This window comes from Panthera onca, chromosome X (assembly GCF_046562875.1).
Source record: "Panthera onca isolate mPanOnc1 chromosome X, mPanOnc1 haplotype 2, whole genome shotgun sequence".
Classification (NCBI taxonomy): Eukaryota; Metazoa; Chordata; class Mammalia; order Carnivora; family Felidae; genus Panthera; species Panthera onca.
Window position 1 is genome coordinate 76,694,002 of NC_138357.1, and position 10,737 is coordinate 76,704,738.

Sequence of the window (10,737 nt, forward strand, 5' to 3'; positions counted from 1 at the left end):
TAATCCAGTGAAGACATGGGCAGAAGACGTGAATAGACACTTCTCTACAGAAGACATCCAGATGGCCAGCAGGCACATGAAAAGATGCTCAACATCCCTCCTCATCAGGGAAATACAAATCAAAACCACACTCAGATACCACCTCACTCCGGTCAGAATGGCTAAAATGAACAAATCAGGAGACTATAGATGCTGGAGAGGATGTGGAGCAACAGGAACCCTCTTGTACTATTGGTGGGAATGCAAACTGGTGCAGCCACTCTGGAAAACAGTGTGGTGGTTCCTCAAAAAATTAAAAATATACCTACCCTATGACCCAGCAGTAGCACTGCTAGGAGCTTACCCAAGGGATACAGGAGTGCTGATGCATAGGGGCACTTGTACCCCAATGTTTATAGCAGCACTTTCAACAATAGCCAAATTATGGAAAGAGCCTAAATGTCCATCAAGTGACGAATGGATAAAGAAATTGTGGTTTATATACACAATGGAATACTACGTGGCAATGAGAAAGAATGAAATATGGCCTTTAGAAGCAACGTGGATGGAACTGAAGAGTGTTATGCTAAGTGAAATAAGTCATACAAATACAGTTACCATATGTTTTCACTCTATGTGGATCCTGAGAAACTTAACAGAAGTCCATGGGGGAGGGGAAGAAAAAAAAAAGGGGTTAGAGAGGGAGAGAGCCAAAGCATAAGAGACTCTTAAAAACTGAGAACAAACTGAGGGTTGATGGGGTGTGGGAGGGAGGGGAGGGTGGTTGATGGGTATTGAGGAGGGCTGCTTTTGGGATGAGCACTGGGTGTTGTATGGAAACCAATTTGACAATAAATTTCATATAAAAAATGAAAAAAATAAACATTAAAAAATAAACTATTTAACCCATTCATTATAGGCTGGCAAAGTTTCAAATGGTGAAGCTTCTACTGGTCTTTCAACTTCTTCATTCTTCCAATGACCATGACAGCAGAAGTGGTGTTGTAGGTCCAGGTACCACCAGCTATGGTTTTCATGCAGGAACTACAATGCTAGTCCCCACAGCTCATCGTTTCATCTTGGTTTTGCCCCAGAAGATGCAAGTGTAGTTGGCATGCTGGCTTATTTCAATCTTCACCATTTTTCTGAGGAAGGCATCATAACAGGTCCCGTATTTACTGATGATTCTGACCTTCTTGGTGCACTTAACCATGTCGATGCAAACTAGGTCTGAGTCCAGAGAACTAAACTAAAATTATTTTTAAAAAATCTTACCAGGGCGCCTGGGTGGTTCAATCACTTAAGCGTCCAACTCTTGGTTTGGGCCCAGGTCATGAGCTCATGGTTTATGATTTTGAGCCCCACATTGGGCTCTGTGCTGACTGTGTGGAACCTGCTTAGGATTCTCTGTCTCCCTCTCTTTTTTGTCCCTCCCCTGTTCTCGCTCTCTCTCTCTCTTTCTCTCAAAATAAAGAAATAAACATTAAAAAAAGTCTTACCCACATTAAAATTTTCTGGGTTCTTTGAAATTTTTAGAAGATTGACTACATCTTTTCCATTATTTTTTTTAATATTTTCATCCTTCATGTCCCCACCCTAAAGTTATCTCCTACATGAAGTCTTCTTGCAATCTCCCAAAAGCATTGTAGTTTAAAATGAAACAACCCCATTCATCGTTCACAGGTATGTGTGTCTAGGTCCTCAGAGAAGAGCCGGTGGAAGAAAAATATAGAATTCCCTGATTCTAGTGCTTCTTTTGGGGCAGACAATGTGGTGGCACTCTACTTGTGCTACTGTATTGCCTACAATTATGTAAAGACAGACTGACAAAGCCCAAGCCTCTGGACTCTCTTTTGAGCTATCCTACTTTAGTCAAGGGTTTGAATCCTGGCACTGCCACTAACTTGCTGTGTGACTATGAGAAATTCTCAATCCCTCTCTGTTCTTAACTTTTGAAGTATCCTTCCATTTATGTTCTATTACTACAAGATGCATGATTTTATGCAGCTTCTCTCATGAGGGCTTCAGAGACTAGGTAGGTCCACTATCATTCTCATTCTCTCTCTCATCTCTTCCATTTCCTTCTTTCTTCTGTCTCACCCTCTTTCTATGGCTTCTCTGTCTCTTCTTGTCTCTCTCTCTCTCTCTCTCTCTCTCTCTCTCTCTCTCTCTCTATATATATATATATATATATATATATGTTTTATATTTTTGTTTCTCTCTTTGTCCCTCTTTCTGTTTTCTCCCCATCTTCTCCCTCTCTGGCATTCTCTCTTCCTCCCTCTTTGTTTCTCTTTTTTTCTGCATCTCTCTGTCTCTGATTCTTTCACTCTCTCTGCCCCACCCCCATCCCCAGGAAGTGAATCTGGCTGAATAGCTCCCAACTCAAAATAGCTTTGATGCTTCATGAGTGCTGCTGGTGAGTAGAAGTAAAAAATGAGGTCCCTATGAAGGCCTCAGGAAGATCAAATCCCCCACGCAGTCCCTAGGGAAGGGCTCACAGAGCTAAGGAGGAAGGCAGCAGGATGAAACATCTCATAGCAGGGCCAGCTGGCTTTTACCCTCTAGCCTTTCACCCAAAGACAGAGCATTGCTCACAGATCACAAAGGATCTTCATCTCCTAGATGGTCTGAGCCAGAGGTTTTTAACAACCATATACTCCCTCTTCCATCTCCTGTGCCCCATAATTTTACAAAGGTGAAAACTGAGGACCACAGACATGAAAGGAATGGGCCACTACTCCACAGTGAAGTAATACAAGACCTGGAAACAGAATGTTGGTATCCTGATTCCTAACCAAGTGCTCTGGAAAAACAAAATTATAAGAGTGATTCAACACCATCAGTTTAAAGACACTTTTCAGAGTATTTTTCTAAGAGAAAGAATGTTGAGTATAGTAATAGGTTGGTGGAGACTCAATAGATATCCAGATTGTGAACATTTGAGGAGAGGGTCCAGGTCTCTTTTGTCTCCAATGAAAGCCTAATACAGTGTCTGTCCCAAAGTCAGTGATAAATAAATGAGGGAGGGAGCTGACATCAGGACACTTGAGGGACACTGCTGACTCCTCTGGGGCTCTGGATATATACATAGAACACTCTAGAAACTTGAAAATCAATGGGTCAAGACACTGATTGCCCAGTCAAAACTCCCCCTTTACCAACTCCCATAAATCAGTTTCTTCTTTATAAAAGGATTAATAGTATCTTTCTCATCTGGCCCCCTGGGGCTTGGAGCAGTAGTAATTTTTTAAAAAGAAAAGATAAGAAAGAGCTTTGACAAAAACAAAACAGTGCTCTGCAAATGTGATGGTTGGGTGTTATAGTGATGTCCCAGCTAGCAATTATGTTCTCAGCAGCAACTATGAGTCATCTTCTTACTCTCAAAACTGGGGACCTTGAAAGGGGAGAAATCAGTTGAACCTTTTGTTATGTGATTTTTCTGTGAAGGGGCACCAGAACAGGGGTGAACAGAGACCCCAAATATACACTGTCCAGATTCTAGCTTCCTAGGCACTAGTCAGCTTAAGCAAGGGCAGCATTCCCTACTCTCGTATTTAATTCTGAGATACCAAGTCCTCAAGCCACTGGGGTTTCTGAGGGACTAGAAGTCAGAATCCCCAATTTCTGTTCAGTCTCAGTTTTATAGCCAGCTATGGGCTCTAGCTTTGACTGTAACTAATTTACTCTGTGATTTCAGTCAAATTGCATTCCCTCTATGAGCCTTTCCTGTTTGTAATATACAGAATGATTTAGATGTGTAAAATTATCTTTCAAGAGTCCTGGACTAGGATTTAGACTACCTGGATTCAAATACTAGCTTTGTCACAATAACTGCATGACCTCAGACAAGTTCTTCACTGGGCCTCAGTTTTGGCAACTATAAAATGAAGTATTTGGATTTCAAGAATTCTGAGATTCAGGAAATCTGAGTTCTAGCTCTAATTGTCATAGAGTGAATTATTTTCTCAGTTTAGACTGGTCTTATAAATTCTCTGGGCTTCAATTTCCCCATTTGTATCATGAGGGAGTTCAAATATTTACACACATCCTCTGATTCTAATAGCCTGTAGTTCTAACATGTTACAAGCACTGAAAATTAAGTGAAGAGGGTAGGAGGCCATGTCCAGAATTTCTCATAAATTAGCAGTGGCTGCCCTCTATAGATCTGACCTGAAACTGCAGGACCAACTAGGCTTGATTTGCTGAGGCAGGAGTGGAAAGCAGAAGACAACTGGGTGCTTCATGAGATATGGTCAGATACAAAAACTAGGGTTGGCCTACAAACCTCCTGGCCACTTCTTAATAAGAGGGATACAGAGAGGAGTATGTTCTGGGAGAGTACACCTTCCTTACCAGCCACTAATAACAAGAGGATTTCCAGGTCTGCAGAGAGCATGGTCAGTGGGGTATCTGTCATGGGTAAAGTAGGTATACTTGGGGAGATGTGGATGAAGTTTTGAGAGTACAGTATGGCTGTGCTGTGAGGGTGTGTGTGAGAATGAGTTAGTTCCATGGCTGAGAATTTTCACATGTGAGGAAAAGAATTGTTCTTAAATATGGCAAGAACTTCTCAAATTAAAGTGTTTTCCAGCGTCCATGTGTACCCCCTGCCCTCCTCAGAGTAGAGAAATTCATGCCTGGGTAGATGACCCAGTATGGCCTTAGTGTGGAAGAACCCAAATCAAGAAAAGGATAATAAGTACTGGGGAGTGCTCTCTATTCAGGAGAGACCCTGAATGTCTAGAGAATTTGTAGGCTCAGTCTTGTGGTATCACTAAATTTGGGACTGTCCGTGGACTCATTCTTTTTCTAAATTATTTTTTAAACACTTATTTATTTTTGAGAGACTGGGCCTATGAATGGGAGGGGAAGAAAGAGGAGACACAGAATCAGAAGCAGGCTCCAGGCTCTGAGCTGTCAGCACAGAGCTGGACGCGAACCCACAGACTGCAAGATCATGACCTGAGCCGAAGTGGATGCTTAACCAACTGAGCCACCCAGGCACCCCTCTGTGGACTCATTCGTGCAGGGCATCCTGTGCTGGAGGCTGAGGACAGATTCAGATATAGGGCTTTGCTACCAAAAAAGACATACTAAACCATTTCATCACTGTCATTCTATATTGTTTTATCATTAAATACTATTATTAAATACTAGGCAGGTCATGAAACTATACTCTCCTCCCCCTTCTCTTATTTTTGGTTAAAAGGTTTGACCATCCAACCCAGATACAAGGAGTGAGACATAGGAAGGTAGTATTTCTTCTTGTGTGATAGACATGGTTGCAGCTCTACTCCTGCTCCTGACTTACTATATAACTCAGGTCAAGTCCCATCCTCTCTCTGGGCCTCAGTTTTCCCACTTGAAATGGAAGGGAGTTGGACTTAGTGAGTTCCCAGGCTTATCCTAGCCCTAACATTCTACATGATTCTTTTTATAATGTTCTGTGACATTCTTCACTTACACAAATAGAGCCCAGCCATTCCCTAAGGTTCTTTCAACTCTAAGGTCCTACCCTAGTCATTCAAGCTTCCAAGACTCTCTAAAGTGTCACAGCCCCACCACCCATCCCTTCATTCCACTGCCACCACCACTGTTGCTTGCAATGAGGGACGGTCTTCTTGAATTTTGGTTGGAAATTCTAATAATCTATTTCTGATGCTGCTGAGTTAACAAAGATTTATACAGTATTCCTCAGAAGTCACAGAACTCCCAGCTCTTCCACTACTTCAGCATGACCTTAGGAAAATCCCCTCCCTTTGCTACAACTTATTTTTCCCATTTTTAACATAAAAGTAGTGGACTAGATCAGTCTCTGAAAGCACTAAATTGTTCTAGTATCTTCTAGGCATGAGAAAGTAGAGATTGTCTTTGGTGTTTTGCCATAATATTGATCTTCTTTCAGTGCTTCCATTTAAATGGAAACCTCTTTCCCTTCAACCTGCCACCCCTGAGAAGGGTCCAGGAGTTCCATCACTATGCCCTAAACAGGAGAGCCAGCCTTCAATTCCTCTTCAACTCTTGGACTTGTCTCCTTCCCCTCACCACCCTATCCCCACCACAAACAAAAGGTTCTTTACTAGTCAAGGTGTTTGTGAATGATAATAGTTTATTGTGAGGAGCATATACAATTAATATATCAAATTACTTTTTACTTTATCAAATTATTTGCCCACACATCTTGCCATTAGTTTAATATATCACCCCATCCTTGCTTATGCCCATTAGCCTCTCCCAGAAAAAAACACAGACAGACCCTAGAATGGACTTCAAAGTTTATTTTACTTAAAAGTTTTGTAAACAGAATTATGCTCACAGTTCAGTTCAACTTCCCAGCGCAGTCTCAGTGTCCCAGGCACTTCTTCCTCTTTTTTTTTTGTCTTTCTTAAAAGTTTTTTTTTTAACATTTGTTCATTTTTGAGAGACAGAGAATGGGGACAGGCAGTGCATAGAGAGAGGGAGACACAGAATTTGAAGCAGGCTCCAGGCTCTGAGCTGTTGGAGCCTGATGCGGGGCTCAAACTCACAGACCGTGAGATCATGACCTGAACTGAAGTTGGACACCTAACCGACTGAGCCACCCAGGCACCCCTTTCTTAAAAGCTTTTATTTAAATTCCAGTTAGTTAACATACACCATAATCTTAGTTTCAGATGGACATGATAGTGATCCAACACTTTTTTACAACACCCAGTGCTTATTACCAGTGCACTCTTTAATCTCCATTACCTGTTAAACTGATCCCCCCTCCTACCTCCCCTCTGGTAACCATCTGTTTATTCTCTGTAGTTAAAATTTGTTTCTTGGCTTTTCTCTTTTTTCCCCCTAAGTTCATTTGTTTTGTTTCTTAAATTCCGTGTATGAGTGAAATCATGGTATTTGTCTTTCTCTGAGTGACTCGTGTGGCTTACCATAATATTCTCTAGTTACATCCACATCATTGTAAATGACAAGATTTCATTCTTTTTATGGATGAGTAATATTCCACTATGTATATACCAACTCTTCTTTATCCATTCATCAGTTGATTGACATTTGGGCTCTTTACATACTTTGGCTATTTTTGGTAATGCTTCTATAAACATAGAGGTGCATGTATTCATTTGAATCAATATTTTTTAACCTTTGGGTAAATACCTAGTAGTTGAAATGCTGGATCATAGGAAATTCTATTTTTAACTTTTTGAGGAATGTCCATAGTCTTTTCTAAAGTAGCTGCACCAGTTTGCATTCCCCTTTCAATGCAAGACTGTTCCCTTTCCTCCACAACCTTGCAAACACCTGTGGTTTCATATGTTGTTAATTTTAGCCATTCTGACAGGTGTGAGGTGATATCTCATTGTAGCTTTGATTTATATTTCCTTGATGATGATTTTGAGCATTTTTTAATGTGTCTGTTGGCCATCTGGATGTCTTCTTTGAAAACAATGTATTTTTGAAAATTCTGCCCTTTTTCATTTTAAATTTGTTTATTTAAATTCAGGTTAGTTAATATACAGTGTAGTATTGGTTTCAGAACACTTCTTCAAATACCTCAGTGGCTTGACTTGAAGTCACACCTTTTTTCCTTCCGAGGAGCCAGTTCTAAGAGAGGTGCATGGTGGTGGGCATCACAGAAAAAGCCAGGACGGAAGAGCATGGAGTTAGTAGAAGGAGAAGGAGGAAGAAGAGGAGAAAAAGAAGAAGAGGATGTGAGAAGGTGGGAATATTCAACAGCAGCAACCGTAAGCAGTAGACCCATTGTAGGTACTGAAAAATGTCGGGGAAATTTAAAAAAAATGATAATTATAAATGAGTAAAATTTTAAAAAATATGTTTTAAAAATTCTGGAGGAGGAAGTCACTTGCTTATTCTTGCCAACAAATACAATTTCCTCATTCCTGTCTATGCAATGTGTGACGATGACATTTCATGACTATTAGTGACTATGTATTGTTATTGTAACTGGATGGTGTGGCTAATATTGACTAATATATTGTGATGATGGTTAATACTACATCTAAAATATTAGAGAAAAATCAGAGATGGGAAGTAAGGGGGAGAAGTGAATGGAAAAAAATGGGATGAGGAGGAGGTCATGGAGTTAGAAATGCTTCTCTGGGTTCAGAACTGGCTGACCAGCCCCTGTTTGGATTATCATAGCATCTTCAAAGACCTCCTTATGGCTCTAAGAAGCATTTGTCCCAGAAGCAGTATGAAGAGCAATGCTGATAACCAGATAAATCTGGTTATCCCTGGGCACTGCTGGTACCAAATGTCACCAATACCCATAACCAATTTCTGTCATATATACACAAATAATTGCTATTGATATCCTCAGCCAATCACTATTGATATCTATAGGTGATTGATGTTGGTACCCTGTTGCTACCATCACTCTAAAGTCCTCCTCCTAGGCTATGGTCTTATTAGGAAACAGGAACGAGAAGGGACAACTTGTTGAGAGGGAGATATAACACCATCCAGGAAGAACTACCCTCTATCCTTTTCGGTCACTAGAGGATTAAGAGAAGGGCCTATAATATGGCAAGGGGAATCTGAGGTTTAGCTAGCCTTCCCACTAAGCCCCTTCTTCAGGTGTCCCCTCAATGATGGGGAAGAGTCTAACCTTCAGACCATGGTTAGCTGATCCTGACTAGCAGGGATTGCCATCACCTGGGACTACTCTTGGAAGAATATTTGCGAAATCCAAACCCAGAAATCCTTATCTGTAACCAAAAACTGACAAAAGGAAAAAAACGAGGCTAGAGTCTACATTCTTACCTTCTTGACTCACTAAAAGATCCCACTGGACCTTAGTTTCTGGCAAGCCAGGGCTATAGCATAATAGTGCTGGAAGTGGACCAGGAGAACGGGCACCAAAAAGACACTGGTGCCTACGCCCACAGTGGCTGTGACAACAGCAGTAAGCTGGCCCAGAGCAGAGATGGGGTTGTAATCTTCATAGCCAACAGTAGTGAGTTATGACAGTCTACCAGAGATATGCAAAGATGTCCCCAAAGTGAGACTCATCCTGACCTGGGATGGACATACCCAATAGTTCCCCATAGATGAAGAGCAAGCCAAAGAATAAGATCTCAGCCACCCAAATCATGAGAAAGGGACATACTTCCTTCCAGGAGGAATGGAAGGTATGAACCAGGATTCTCATGGTCAGGACTTTTCAAGGAAGTCTAGGATATGAACCAGCTTGAGGATATAAAGGGAAAAACGGTCCAAAGCATTAGGCTGGGACAAGGTTGCCATTCAACGAATCATCCACAACCAATTCCACCAGCACAGGGAATAAATACATACTGACTAGGTTGAGAAGGCTACACAGGAAGTACAGCTAATTAGAGCAGGAAATGGCCCAGTCAAAGAGTTCTATTCTTTATTTTTTTAATGTTTATTTATTTTTGAGAGAGACAGAGACAGAGAGCGAGCAAGGGAAGGGCAGAGAGAGAGAGAGGGAGGCACAGAATCTGAAGCGATCTTCAGGCTCTGAGCTGTCAGCACAGAGCCTGATGCGGGGCTCAAACCGACAGACCATGAGATGATGATCTGAGCCAAAGTTGCATGCTCAACTGACTTAGCCTCCAAGGAGCCCCAAGAGCTCAGTTCTAAACCAAAGGGCACAGAGCATTCCAGGTAGAACAGGTGGAAAGCATTGTGGTAAATGAGACTACTGTTTGGCTGCTACTGCTGCTGCTGCTGCTACTGGCTTCCCCCCCACACCCTCATGTCCCATAGGAGTGAAGTTGGCAAACAAGTAATCTAGTTTGACCTTCATCTCCTGGAAGAATATGACCATAGCACACACAACAAAAAGTGTGGAGATCAGGGAAAGACAATGGGGTGTGTGTGAGGGGGGCAAAGAGGCATGTCAGAAGTATCCCCATTTACCAGCCATCCCAAACTGTCTAAACTAGAATCCCACCCTTCTTGCCTCATTTTTGGGGGTATCCACTCAAATTGTCCTGGATGTATATAGATTCAGGAAGCAAGAACCATGCCAAATATGTGGTTACTGTGACAACTTGGCAGGGCCCTTTGGAAATAAGAGTGTCTAGCATGGTGCCACACACTATTCCCTTGGCCCCTAGGGAAGATCAGGGTTGGTCAAGAAGCACCCAGGTCCTTGGTTTCCAAACATTCAGCAGTCCCTGGTCCTTGATGGGGTTCAGCATAAGGTGCTCATCCATGTGGGCATTCTTACAGGTCTCCTAAGACAGAAAGCTCTGAGTTTCGGTCTCCTTGCCACTCAGTTTGAGCCATTAACAAGGTGTCACAGTGCTTCCTCCAGGTCCCAAAAGTCAATTCCTCTTCTAGGACATCATGACAAATATTGTCAGGGCAATGTAGCTTCCAAGTGCAGTAGCAGCACATAGCCAAGTTATTTGGGAGTGAAGTCAAAGAAAAACTCTTCAGCTGGTGGACACTGAGAAACTGTGATGCCTGGTTGGGATGGTTTCATCAGCTTGTAGAGGCAGGTTCCTGGAGAGGCGAGCATAGTGCTGATGTAGGTCTCATGACACATGTCTCCCACATTCAGGATAAGTTTATCATCTAGGCCCTCCATGGAAAAGAGTGAGCCTGCTTCTCAGCTGGCTTTGATCCAAGAAGAGGGATGACAGGGGCTAGGATTGGGTCCTCCTGCCTTCTTCTCCCCTCCCAGCCTTGGCCAGGTCAGGGAGGGGGCTGAGGACCACAAAAGTGATGTGGAAGCCCAGGCACCAAAAGGACAATACCCCAGGAAAGAAGCTGAATATGTTC

General features: G+C 42.2%; 1 pseudogene; it reads right to left on the reverse strand.

Annotated features, from left to right (window-relative positions):
* Positions 1 to 926: 926 nt before the first annotated feature.
* LOC145713517 (large ribosomal subunit protein eL43 pseudogene) lies at positions 927 to 1,192 on the reverse strand (annotated as a pseudogene).
* Between the last annotated feature and the right edge of the window lie 9,545 nt (positions 1,193 to 10,737).